This window comes from Ursus arctos, unplaced genomic scaffold, assembly GCF_023065955.2.
Source record: "Ursus arctos isolate Adak ecotype North America unplaced genomic scaffold, UrsArc2.0 scaffold_3, whole genome shotgun sequence".
NCBI lineage: Eukaryota > Metazoa > Chordata > Mammalia > Carnivora > Ursidae > Ursus > Ursus arctos.
The window spans coordinates 62,673,213-62,686,103 of record NW_026622985.1 but is presented as its reverse complement, the minus strand read 5'-3'; the positions used below and the strand labels follow the sequence as shown (position 1 = coordinate 62,686,103).

Genomic DNA, 12,891 nt, shown 5'->3' with positions numbered 1-12,891 from the left:
GTCCCTCAAACACCGCTAGTTACCAAGTCATTCTGAACACCCAAGAAGTCGGAGGCCTGAGAGAACAAAACTGCAAGTCTGCAAGTAGAAACGCCACCACCTTTTGGAAGGTAGGAGGTGCGGAAATACTCTGGGGAGACAGAGCTGTGGAAACCGGGGCGGGGAGGGAGCCTGCTTGGGCAGGCTCCCGTGAAGTATTGGACGCAAAATCTGAACTTTTAAGTTCCCTACCGTGGGAGACGAGCCTGGATTAAAGGTATTCAGGTGGCCAAGAGGGGCAGAATCCCGGGAGTGACAGGGCGGTCTGAGAATCCCCTGGGTCGCAGGAAGAGGGTGGCACCAAGGTGCTGTTCTGTTCCCAGGCGTAGGAGCGGGAAGCCGGCAGAGAGCAGCGGGTCTTGGTGCCAGCTTTCTGCTATAAACTGTGAGCCGCCGCGGGGTCTGGGGACCGCTTTCCTGGGACCGGCAGGCAAGCATGGCGAGAACCTCCCCCAGAGGAACAGTGTGGTCCGAGGGGCGGGGGACCCTGAAATTTGGTTTTGAAATTTGGTTACCCGCCTGAGATAAAAAGGCTTGGACACAGGCAGGGTGAATGCAGGGTTCTGACAGAAACCGGGGACACAAATAGGGTGGCTGATTGCTTTTCTGTGAGGACTCACAGAAGAGTAAGTGATGTGAACTTTCAGCTCTGAGGCTGGAGCAGGGTACCGCCATATTCATCCCCCAATCAGCCCTGAAAGCCTGCAGGAAGCAAAATCAGCGCCACCTAGTGGAGGCTGGAGCCCCTACACCAAGCCTCGCCCCCCCGGGCCCTGGAGAGGTGTTTCACAGAGACAGGTTAGCCTGAGAATCAATGCAGCGGGCCTCCCACAGAAGACCAGCATAACCAGCTAGCTCCCACCAAGTTTATGGATCATAGAGTGCTGCAAAGGTTCAGCTCTAGGGGAGATAGAATCGAGCTTCCTTTTTACTTTTATTCTTTAGTTCTTTTATTCTTATTATTTTTTATTTTCTTATATTTTCCAATTCCTTTTTTTAATGTTTTATTATTTTTTCAATGTTTGTACCTATACTTTTCATATATATATTCATATATATTTTTATATATTGATATATATACATATATATATATAGTCTACTTTCATTTTATTTTATTTTATTTTATTTTTTATTTTGGGATCTAGATTCTTTTAAGAAGGAGACCAAAGCACACCAGGATCTAGTTTGTTTTTTGGGGGTTTTTTTGGGTTTTGGTTTTGTTTTGTTTTCTGGTTTTGTGGTTTTGTCTTGTTTTTTATCTTTTTCTTTGTTTTTGTTTATTTTGTTTTTGTAGTTCTTTTTTCTCTTTCCTCTTTTCTGGACAAAATGACGAGATGGAGGAATTCACCCCAAAAGAAAGAACATGAGGTAGAACTCATTGCCAGGGATTTAATCAATACAGATATAAATAAGATGTCTGAACTAGAATTTAAAACTGATTATAATGATACTACCTGGATTTTGAACAAAGCATAGAAGACACTAGAGAATCCCTTACTACAGAGATAAAATAACTAAAATCTAGTCAGACTGAAATTAAAAATGCTACGACAAAGATGCAAACACAAATAGAGGCCATAAAAATGAGGATGGGCAAAGCAGAGGAGTGAATCAGTGATATAGAAGATAAAATTATGGAAAATAAGCCAACAAGAAGAGAGAAAGAAAGGTAATGGACCACGAAGGTAGATTTAGAGAATTAAGTGACTAGGTAAAACGTAATGACATTTGTATCATGGGAGTCCCAGATGATGAAAAGAGAGATAAAGGGGCAGAAGGTTTATTTGAATGAATTGTAGCTGAAAACTTCTCTAATCTGGGGAAGGACACAGACATCAAAATCCAAGAGGCACAGAGAACTCCCATTAAATTCAAAAAAGCCAGCCAGCACCAATGCATATCATAGTCAAATTGACAAAATACACAGACAAGGGAAAAATCCTGAAAGCAACAAGGGAAAAAGGTCCTTAATCTCTAAGGGAAGAAGACAGATCAAGTTCCCACAGAGACTTGGTGGGCCAGAAAGGGATGGAAGGAAATATTCAACATGCTGGGTGGGAAAAATATGCAGCCAAGAATCCTTTATCCAGCAAGGCTGTCATTCAGAATAGGAGGAGAGATAAAGAGTTTTCCAGACAAACAAAAACTAAAGGAGTTCATGACCACTATACCAGTCCTGCAAAAAATTTTAAGGGCGACTCTTTGAGTTGAGGAAAAAAGGGCCAAAAGCAACAAAGACTAGAAAGGACCAGACAGAATCACCAGAAACGCTAACTCTACAGGTTACACAATGGCACTAAATTCATATCTCTCAATAATCACTCTGAATGTACTTGGACCAGATCCTCCAATCAAAAGACATAGGGTATCAGAATGGATGAAAAAACAAGATCCATCTACATGCTGCCTACAAGAGACGCGTTTTAGACCTGCAGATTGAAAGTGAGGGGATGGAAAACCATCTATCATGCTAATGGATGTCAAAACAAAGCCAGTGTAGCCATATTTATATCAGCAAACTAGATTTTAAAATAAAGACTGTAATAAGAGATGAAGACAGGCATTATATCATAATTAATGGGTCTGTCCATCAGAAAGATCTAACAATTGTAAATATTTATGACCCCAACTTGGGAGCACTCAAACGTATAAACAAATTAATAATAAACGTGAAGAAACTCATTGATAATCATATAATAATATTAGGGGACTTTAACATCACACAGTAATGGATAGATCATCTAAGCAGAAAAATCAATAAAGAAACAGTGGCTTTGAATGATACATTGGACTAGATGGACTTAATAGGTATATTCAGAACATTTCATACTAAAGCAGCAGAATACATATTCTTCTCGAGTGTGTATGGAACATTCTCCAGAATAAATCACGTACTGGGTCACAAATCAGCTCTCAACAACTATAAAAAGATTGAGATCATACCATGCATATTTTCAGACCACAATGCAATGAAACTGAAAGTCATCCACAAGAAAAAATTTGGAAAGACTTCAAATACATGGAGCTTAAAGAACACCTACTAAAGAATGAATGGATTAATGAGGAAACTAAAGAATTTTAAAAATACATGGAAGCAAATGAAAATGAGAGCATGACAGCCCAAAACCTTTGGGATGCAGCGAAAGCAGTCCTAAGAGGGAAGTATATTGCAGTACAGGCCTACTCAAGAAGCAAGAAAATTCTCAAATACACAAGCTAAACCAGCTCCTAAAGGAGCTAGAAAAGGAAGCGCAAATAAAGCCTAAAGCCAGCAAAAAGGAAATAATAAAGATTAGAGCAGAAATAAATGGTATAGAAACAAACCCCAGCAGAATGGATTAATGAAACTAAGAGCTGGTTCTTCAAAAGAATTAATAGAATTGATAAACCCTTAGCCAGACTTATCAAAAAGAAAAGAGAAAGATAAAATCACAAATGATAAAGGAGAGATCACAACACCACAGAAATACAAACAATTATAAGAGAATCCTGTGAAAAATTATATGCCAACAAACTGGGCAACCTGGAGAAAATGGACAAATTCCTAGAAACTTACAAACTACCAAAACTAAAACAGGAAGAAATGGAAAATGTCAACAGACCCATAACCAGGAAAGAAACTGAATCAGTAATCAAAAATCTCCCAAAAAACAAAAGTCCTAGGCTGGATGGTTTCCCAGGGGAATTCTACCAAAAATTTAAAGAATAGTTAATACCTATTCTTCGCAAACTTCTAAAAAATGGAGATGGAAGGAGAACTTCCAAGCTCATTCTACAAAGTCAGCATTACCTTGATTCCAAAACCAGACAAAGACCCCACTAAAAAGGAGAATTACAGGCCAATATCCCCGATGAACATGGATGCAAAAATTCTCAAAATACTAGCAAATAAAATTCAACAGTACATTAAAAGCATTATTCACCACAATCAAGTGGAATTTATTCCTCAGCTGCAGGGGTGGTTTAATATTTGCAAATAAATGAACTTGATACACTGTATTAATGAAAGAAAGGAAAAGAACCATATGATCCTGTCAATAGATGCAAAAAAAGCTTTTGACAAAATACAGCATCCTTTCCTGATTAAAAAAAAAAAAACAAAGTAGGGGTAGATGAAACATACCTTCATATCATATATGAAAGACCCACGGCTAACATTATCCTCAATGGGGAGAAACAGGGTCTTTCCCCTATGGTCAGGACAAGACAAGGATGTCCACTCTCACCATTACTATTTAACATAGTACTGGAAGTTTTAGCCTCAGCAATCAGATAACAAAAAGAAATAAAAGGCATCAAAATGGGCAAGGAAGAAGTCAAACTTTCACTATTTGCAGACAACATGATACTCTATGTAGGAAATCCGAAAGACCCCACCAAAAAATGCTAGAACTCATACATGAATTCAGCAAAGTCACAGGATATAAAATCAGTGTGCAAAAATCCATTGCATTTCTATACACCAATAATGAAGCAGCAGAAGAAGAAATCAAGGAATCAGTTCCATTTGCAATTGCAGCAAAAACCATAAGATACCTAGGAATAAATCTGACTAGATAAGTAAACAATCTATACTCTGAAAACTATAGAACACTTATGAAAGAAATTGAAGAGGACACAGAGAAATGGAAAAGCATTCCATGCTCATGGATCAGAAGAACAAACATCATTAAAATGTCTACACTACCCAAAGCAGTCTACACATTTAACGCAAGCCCTATCAAAATACCACCAGCATTTTTCACAGAGAACAACAAACTCCTAAAATTTGGATGGAACCACAAAAGACCCCAAACAGCCAAAGCAATTCTGAAAAAGAAAAACAGAACTGGAGGCATCACAACTCTGGATTTCAAGCTATACTACAAAGCTGTAGTCATCAAGATAGTATGGCGCTGGCACAAAAACTAGACACATGGATCAATGGGACAGAATAGAGAACCCAGAAATGACCCTCAACTCTGGTCAACTAATCTTTGACAAAGCAGGAAAGAATATCCAATGGAAAAAAGATGGTCTTTTCAACAAATGATGTTGGAAAACTTGGACAGCAACATGCGGAATGAAACTGGATCACTTTCTTACACCATACACAAAAATAAATTCAAAGTGGAGGAAAGACCTTAATGTGAGACAGGAAATCATCAAAATCCTAGAGGAGAACAGAGGCAGCAACCTCTTTGACCTCGGCTATAGCAATTTCTTACTAGAAACATCACCACAAGGAAGGGAAACAAAAGAAAAGTAAACTATTGGGACTTCATCAAGATAAAAAGCTTCTGCACGGCAAAGGAAACAGCAAAACTAAAAGGCAGCCTATGGAATGGGAGAAGATACTTGCAAATGACACATCTGATAAGGTTTAGTATCCAGAATCTATAAAGAACTTAGCAAACTCAATACCTAAAAAACAAATAACCCAGTTAAGAAATGGGCAGAAGACATGAATAGACAGTTTTCCAAAAAAGACAACCAGATAGCTAACAGACTCATGAAAAGATGCTCAACATCACTCGTCATCAGAGAAATACAAATCAAAACCATGATGACATACCATCTCACACCTCTCAGGATGACTAAAATTAATAACACAAGAAACAACAGATGTTGGCGAGGATGCAGAGAAAGGGGAACCCTCTTGCACTGTTGGTGGGAATGCAAACTGGTATAGCCACTCTGGAGAACAGTATGGAGATTCCTCAAAATGTTAAAAATAGAATTACCCTATGACCCAGCAATTGCACTACTAGGTATTTACCCAAAGGATACACAAATTCAGATTCAGAGGGATACATGCACCCCAACGTTTATAGCAGCATTATCAACAATAGCCAAACTATGGAGAGAGCCCAAATATCCATCAACTGATGAATGGATAAAGAAGATGTGGTATACATACACAACGGAATACTCCTCAGCCATCAAAAGAGTGAAATCTTGCCATTTGCAATGACATGGATAGAGCTAGAGTATATTATGCTAAGTGAAATAAGAGAAAGACAAAATACAATATGATCTCACTCACTCTGTGGAATTTAAGAAAGAAAACATGAATATATGGGAAGGGGGAAAAGGAAAAAAGGAGAGAGGGAAACAAGCCATAGAGACTCTTGATAAGAGAACAAACTAAGGGGTGATGGAGGAAGGTGGGTAGGGGGTGGGGTAGATGGGCAATGGGTATTAAGAAGGGCACTTGGTACGATGAGCATTCATTGTATTTAAGTGATGAATCACTGAATTCTCCAAAAATCAGCATGCATTGTATGTTAACTACCTAAAATTTAAATTAAAAAAAGGAATAGAAAGCATACTTAGCAAATTTACAGATTTGGGTGGAATAGGTATTATGTTTGATGATTAAATCATAATTTAAAATTATCTCCATGTTCTAGAATGATTAAAAATGATTACAAAAAAAAAAAGTTCTGTATTTCTCTTTCAATCTCAACAAAATTAAGAAAATACTGATTCTGTTTCCCCTGTAGAATACTATTAGGTCAACAGTCACATTGGGTAAACTTCTTTGAGAGTCAAATTGTCATTCATTTAATGTTAAGAAACAAATTCATCAAGGATGAATTTTTTTCAAAGTAAGGAAGCTAGGCTAATGGCGGTTGTGTCTTAGATTTACATAGCACGCTGTGCCAACAGCACCAAAGCATTTCTAGAGGATTTATTGCATTCAGTCACAATATGTATTCACGAGCTAAATTTCTTGGAATTCAAACTAAAGACCAAGAGAGAATAATACACAAACACGTGTTTACAATGTCCCAGATTGACCATTGCTAACGTTTTGACATATTTACATCATCTTTCTTTTATGGAATTAGAATGTGGCAGATAAACTTGAAACACCCTTTGGCTTCCCCTTACCCCCAGTTCCATTCTCCTCCCATCTCCTTAGAGGGAACCACTCATATGAACTTGATGGGTATTGTTCTTGTCAAGGTTTATACTTTCACTTGCATGAATCTATAAACAATGTATGGTATTGTTCAATGGGTAATTTTTTAACCTGCTTTTGGTAGAACAAAACAAAGGTAGAAAGCCACACAGAACAAATGCATAGCTTTATCAGTTATTAAAAGGTGACTTACCTGGTAAACATAGCCCAGGTCAAGAAGGAACAGATAGGTAGCTACTCCAGAAGCCCCATCCCATCATAAATCACTTCTTTTGCCTAAAGGAACAACATCTTGAATTTTACTGTACCCTTTTTTTTGCATTGCTTTATAGTTTTGTCATCCACGTGAGCATTCCCTGCACTATAGTCTTGCCTAGTTTAAAATTTGTGGTATGTCTTTTAAGTCTATTTTAATCTACAAGCTTTCTTTCCATCCCTTTCTTTGCCATGTAATTTAATTGTGGGATTTGCCCTGTAGAGTTTCCCACAGTCTGGATTTTGTGGATTGCTTTCCTGTGGTGTGTTTGAGTATGTTGCTCTGTGTTCTGTATTTCCTGTAAATTTGGAGCTAGATCCAGAGGCTTGATCGGACTCCAGTTTGATTTCTTTGGCAAGACTGTAAGTGGTGAGGTTTTCTCTCATTGGGAGGCAATTAAATGTGGTTTTCTCTTTTTTCTTTTTGTGATATGAGTAGCTGTTGATGCTCAATAACCAGATCTGTTAGTTCACTGGGAGTTGCAAAATGGTGCTATTCTAATATGTCATTTATATGATATTTAGCGGTGGAAATGAGTCAGAGACACTTTCCCTCATCCTCATATTTTAGACATGTTTTCCCCACAGTCACTCATGGTATTGTTCATAGTAGGAAAGGCCAGATACATGCCTGATTCCTTTGCTCTACTTGCCAGTTTTCAAATAATTCATTGCCTTTCTATGATCATCCCATAGTAGTCAATCACTTTTCTTTAAAATATCATTATGAACTCTTGAATTTATACATATTTCATGAGTTTTGGTCTATTTCAATTACTGTCCTTTTGTAACTCAAATTGTCTCATGTTTGACCAGTGGGAACTTCTTCAGGTTGGCTCCTGAGTCCTTTTGACACAAGCCTAAGTAACCTTTGATAGCTTCCTCGCTAACTGATATGGCAAGATGTTCCAGCCCTGTCTTGTACATTTCCAGCCAAGCTTGAAATCAGTCATTTCTCTCAAAAGCTCTGATTTCCGTTAGTGAAATAGTATTTTAAGACCACAATCTGGGTGCGTAGAAATGTTCATTGCTACTGAGTTGGTCATTCTTTCTAGGCCTCTTCAGTAGACAATGCTAGAAAAAATACATATATTTACATATACATATATTTACCTATATTACATATAATTTTAAGACAAAATGTCTAATGAGTTCATACTGACACTTCAAATTCAGGACTACAGAATTTTTCCCCCCACAGGATTTTCATCTTAATCTCCTCTCTATCATATCTTTATCTCCTTCTTTCCACACTTGAAGTCCTAATTCTCAAGGACAAAGTGATAAAATATCCCATAATTACTCATTCACCTATCCCTCATTACACATATAACAGTCTTAGAATATCAATCCTAGTACTGCTACCATTAATATACTTTATAATCACAGAGAGCAGTTAAAATTGTTTTTTGCGTATACTTTTCCCATTTCTCCACCCTTTATAATCATTGTACTATATGACCTGAGCATACAGCTATTACGTACAATACCCATTCCCTGCCCACCCTCACTTTGGCTCAATCCCATCAGCAACTATTTGATCGATGTTCACCATCAGCCCTTATGAGAATACCTCTCTAGTTGAGTTGCTGTCTAAAGCTCATTCCTCAGGAAGGGCTCACGGGAACAATATTCCCTGAATTCTTGCATGTCAATAGCAAACTGTGCCCTTTACACTTGAAAGTCAGTTGTTTTTCTAAAGGGTATATAAATCCTTGGCACACAGTTTCTTTCCCTAAGTATCTTAAATGTGTCTTTAAAAAAACTTACTGATAATCTAATTCCCTTTTTCTTGTAAGTCACTTGCTATTTTCGCCTAGAAATTCAAAGATTTCTTTTTCCTCTTCTTCAGTCATTTAACTAGAATGTGTCTTGGTATTAGTTGTATGTTGATGTCAGGCATGCAGTATGCTCTCAAGTGCATTTGGTTTTTTAATAATTTCGGGAAAGTTGTTTACTTGTTCAGTTTCCTTGATTTGGTTTTCTTTTTCAGGGATTTCTAATATCCATATTTTGAATCTTCTTTGCCTCACCTCAGTATGTTGCCTCTCTCTGGAATACTTTCTATCCCTTTATTTTTTATCTTGAAAGTTTTTCTCTTTTTCACGTTGTATTTTTCTTAAGACTTTATTCAGTTCTTGTGTTCACTCTAATTTAGACTTCATTTCTCTTACAATCTTGTATTCTTCCCTGAGTTCTTTTAGTCCATGTCTGAGTTATTCTAATTCTGACTTCTGTTGTTCTTTCATGACTTATAGCATTTTATTAATGCTTCTTAGCTCATTTCGAAATACTATGTTATGTTTTAATCCTTTTTTGGGCTTGATTTTCTGGCATGCTTTTGCTCTCTATAGGGATGTGATTCTGTTCCTTATTCTTTTTTTTTTCTTATAATAACTTTGTATGGGAGTTGACCTAGATACATTTCTGTTGCTCATTTTTATGTGAAATTAGTTTTCCAAAACTCTTAAAAAGAGAAGTGGTTCAGGGTACTTTTCTAAATGCACAGAACTTTTTCTGTTGTTCTTCTGTAGTGTTAACACGCACACACACGCGCACACACACACACGCACACACGCACACACACAAAACACAGCAGCCTGCTTTCTGAGAGAGTTTCTGACCGTTCCCCTGCACACTTTTATCTGGATTTTGCTCTTTCCTTTGCTTCTGTCCAGCTCAGTGTTGTTTCCAAACCCAGCAGTTCCTCCTCAGTGTGTACGCTGTTCTGGGGAGGAGCTCTGGCGGTCAGTTTCTACAATCTGTAGATGCCTGGACAGGCCAACCCCTTAGTCCTTCTGCCTTGAGCCCCTTGCACTCATCTGCTGTCAGAGTGGGCAAAACCCCTCCCGGTCTCACCTGCTGTTCTTTCATTGGCCCGCCATACTTTCTAGGTAATACCTATAGGCTACCTGGGGATTCACCTATTCTCAGGTTTCTCTGGCATTCCATTGCTTCCCTTTACTTTCTTCCACGTGGACATTAATAACCCACAAATCTTATAGCTGTGATTGGTTTATCCTTGCCTAAATGGGTTTCAGGGTTCGTGGAGATACCTACTCTTGTTATAACAATTGTCCATGGGTTTTGGGTTTTTCTATCCAGGAGCTTTCCACCGCCACCCCCCCCACCACCACCACTTAGGTAGAAATTCAAAGAAATTCCAAAACTCTACTGCCTCCAACATCATCTTTCCAGAATCCTCCCCATGTGGGATTTTACTTTCATATTAATGTCTACTATATGCATAGCTCTGCAACTTCTGTTTTTCACTCAGCAATATGTTTTTGAGATCTATAGATCTATGTTAAGACATAGAGACTTAGGTCAAGCCTCTTAATTACTCTACAGTTCTTCACCATATAAATGTCCCATATTTTACTGACCCATTCCCCTATTCCTGGACATTCATAATCTATTATAAACCTTGCTTTGTCTTTTCACATCTCTGAATTAGAGAAAGAAGAGAAAAATATTATTACCATTTCACAAAAAGGAAAAAAGTGAAAAATAGTCATAATTATCATTAAGACTTGTTTTGATTGGTTGTCATTTCCATGTAACAGACCACACTCACACATATCACCATTTGTACCTGGTGTTTGATTTTCTCTTTTTAGGCAAAGTTGTATTTTTTTTATTATAATAATATTTTTTTATTATATTATTTTAGTCACCATACAGTACATCCCTGGTTTTTGATGCAAAGTTCGATGATTCATTACTTGCATATAACACCTAGTGCACCATGCAATACGTGCCCTCCTTACTACCCATCACCAGCCTATCCCATTCCCCCACCCTTCTCCCATCTGAAGCCCTCAGTTTGTTTCTCAGAGTCCATAGTATTGTTCAAAGATGAAAGGCTCAGTAAAAATCTTCCTTCCTAGATGACCCTGCCCTACTGTCCTAGAATGTTGTAACACAGCATGGACCAAGATTCCTGGTCTTCAGTGTCCGGTCTGGGCTCCTGCTAACTCAGCACAGGACATTTCAGAGTCTGCTGAGGTAAATGAGAGGCTGAAATTCAGATTCTGGTAAAATAAAAGTTGACACTTTACCAAGGGAAGCAAAGTAGGTATTTCAGTTTTCCACAGTGGGTTACCTTTCAGTTGAAGGAATTTCAAAGGATTAAGAATGCTGCTTGGGGTTATTTTCGTTTTATGAATTAATGCTTTACCTCTGGATAGAAATAAGGTATTCAGTGCTCTTTCATTGTAATGCCGGTGGGCATTACTGTTTCCATGTTATGGATGTGGAACCCAGCATGCCGAATGGCCATGCAGATTGTAGAGGGTGGCAAAGATAGTCTCCTAGCTCAGGATTTCTCCTTCTTGAAATCAGAATAGGCCTGAACCATAGTGCCTAATTGCACCCAGTATTGCCTCCTGTCTGGTGAGCCAGGAGAATGGGGGACAGAGGAAGTGAAATTATGGACTTCAACACACAGGTATGATTTTAAAAATTATTTTTAAATAGTTTTGCTTTTACCTCCAAAGCAAAACAAGTTCAGAAAACATAACCTTAGCAGACTGAAAGCATGTAAGCAACATTCTTGAGAATAATCACTCAATAAATCACATTGGCCTTTCCTTGCCTGGGAAAATGATTTCTTTTTTCTTTTCTTTTCTTTTTTTTTTTTTTTTAATTCTGCAAAGCATTACTGACCTTCAGTTTCACCTGCTGCTTTTGCCTCTGGCTTTCATTAGTAAACACCTTGGAAGAATCTCAGAATTGTTAATGGAAAATGATTAATGGAATCATTCTCCCTAGGGGTCAGCAGACTCATACGCCCTGAGACCTTTGCTAGAACTTCACTTTCTGGGGTCACCTATGCAAACATCTTATCTTCGTGGACTATGATAGCTAAAAACTCATGTAGATTTAAAATGAGGAAGGCAACTCTCCTCGCGTTCTGGAGGTTCTGAAAATCTACAAACAAACTAGAAAACATAGCCTCAAAACTAGCTGTGTGGTCAGTTAATCTCCCTGTGCTTCAAATCTCTCACCAGTACTTAATGTATCACAAAGCCTGCCATACCTGGAGTAGATGAAGCAGCAAATAAAATGTCCTAAGTACGCTGAAATGCACATTACAAATAACATGGGCTTTTGGAGTAAAAAATTTAATCTCTTACTGAACCATGTCATAGATCTGTGATTTGGGGCCTTAAGCTCTCTAAACCTTAACGTTCCTCCTTATAGAACAAGGGTAAGAACAAACACTTCCTCAAAAGTTTCTGATGAGAAACTTCTTCATGGTAAATGTGAAGGTGACTTACTACCTATAATGTTCTGGGTTTTATTCACACACATGTGTACACCTAATGTATGATGATGGCTCACTTGCCCCTTTTTAACCCTCCTTTGCCCTTGGGAATGGCCACATTTTTTTTCTCCTGTGCTGTTCCAAGTCTGACTCTGTAGAAATTAAATGCTCTTGTACCTTCCTGGTCACAGTTTAACTGTATACATTTTGCATCAGTAACAATCTTTTCTGTGATTGTATCAGTAACGGTGAGCTTACATCTGATCATGCTGACTGGGCCCTATCCGGCTTGCCCTGGAGACTTTGCCTATCTCCACTCTGTGCTGATCTAGAATTTAGCTGTCAAGGGGCCATCTCATGCTGCTGTTGCTGTTGCTCCAGGAGCCCCCCACTCTTAATCGTCACAGAATTTATCTGAGAA

General features: G+C 38.2%; 1 protein-coding gene across 2 annotated transcripts in view; it reads left to right on the top strand.

The window, feature by feature from the left end:
• Positions 1-12,891, top strand: part of AOAH (acyloxyacyl hydrolase) — a 243,487-nt gene that overhangs the window by 89,171 nt on the left and 141,425 nt on the right. The gene's annotated exons all lie outside the window — the stretch shown is intronic.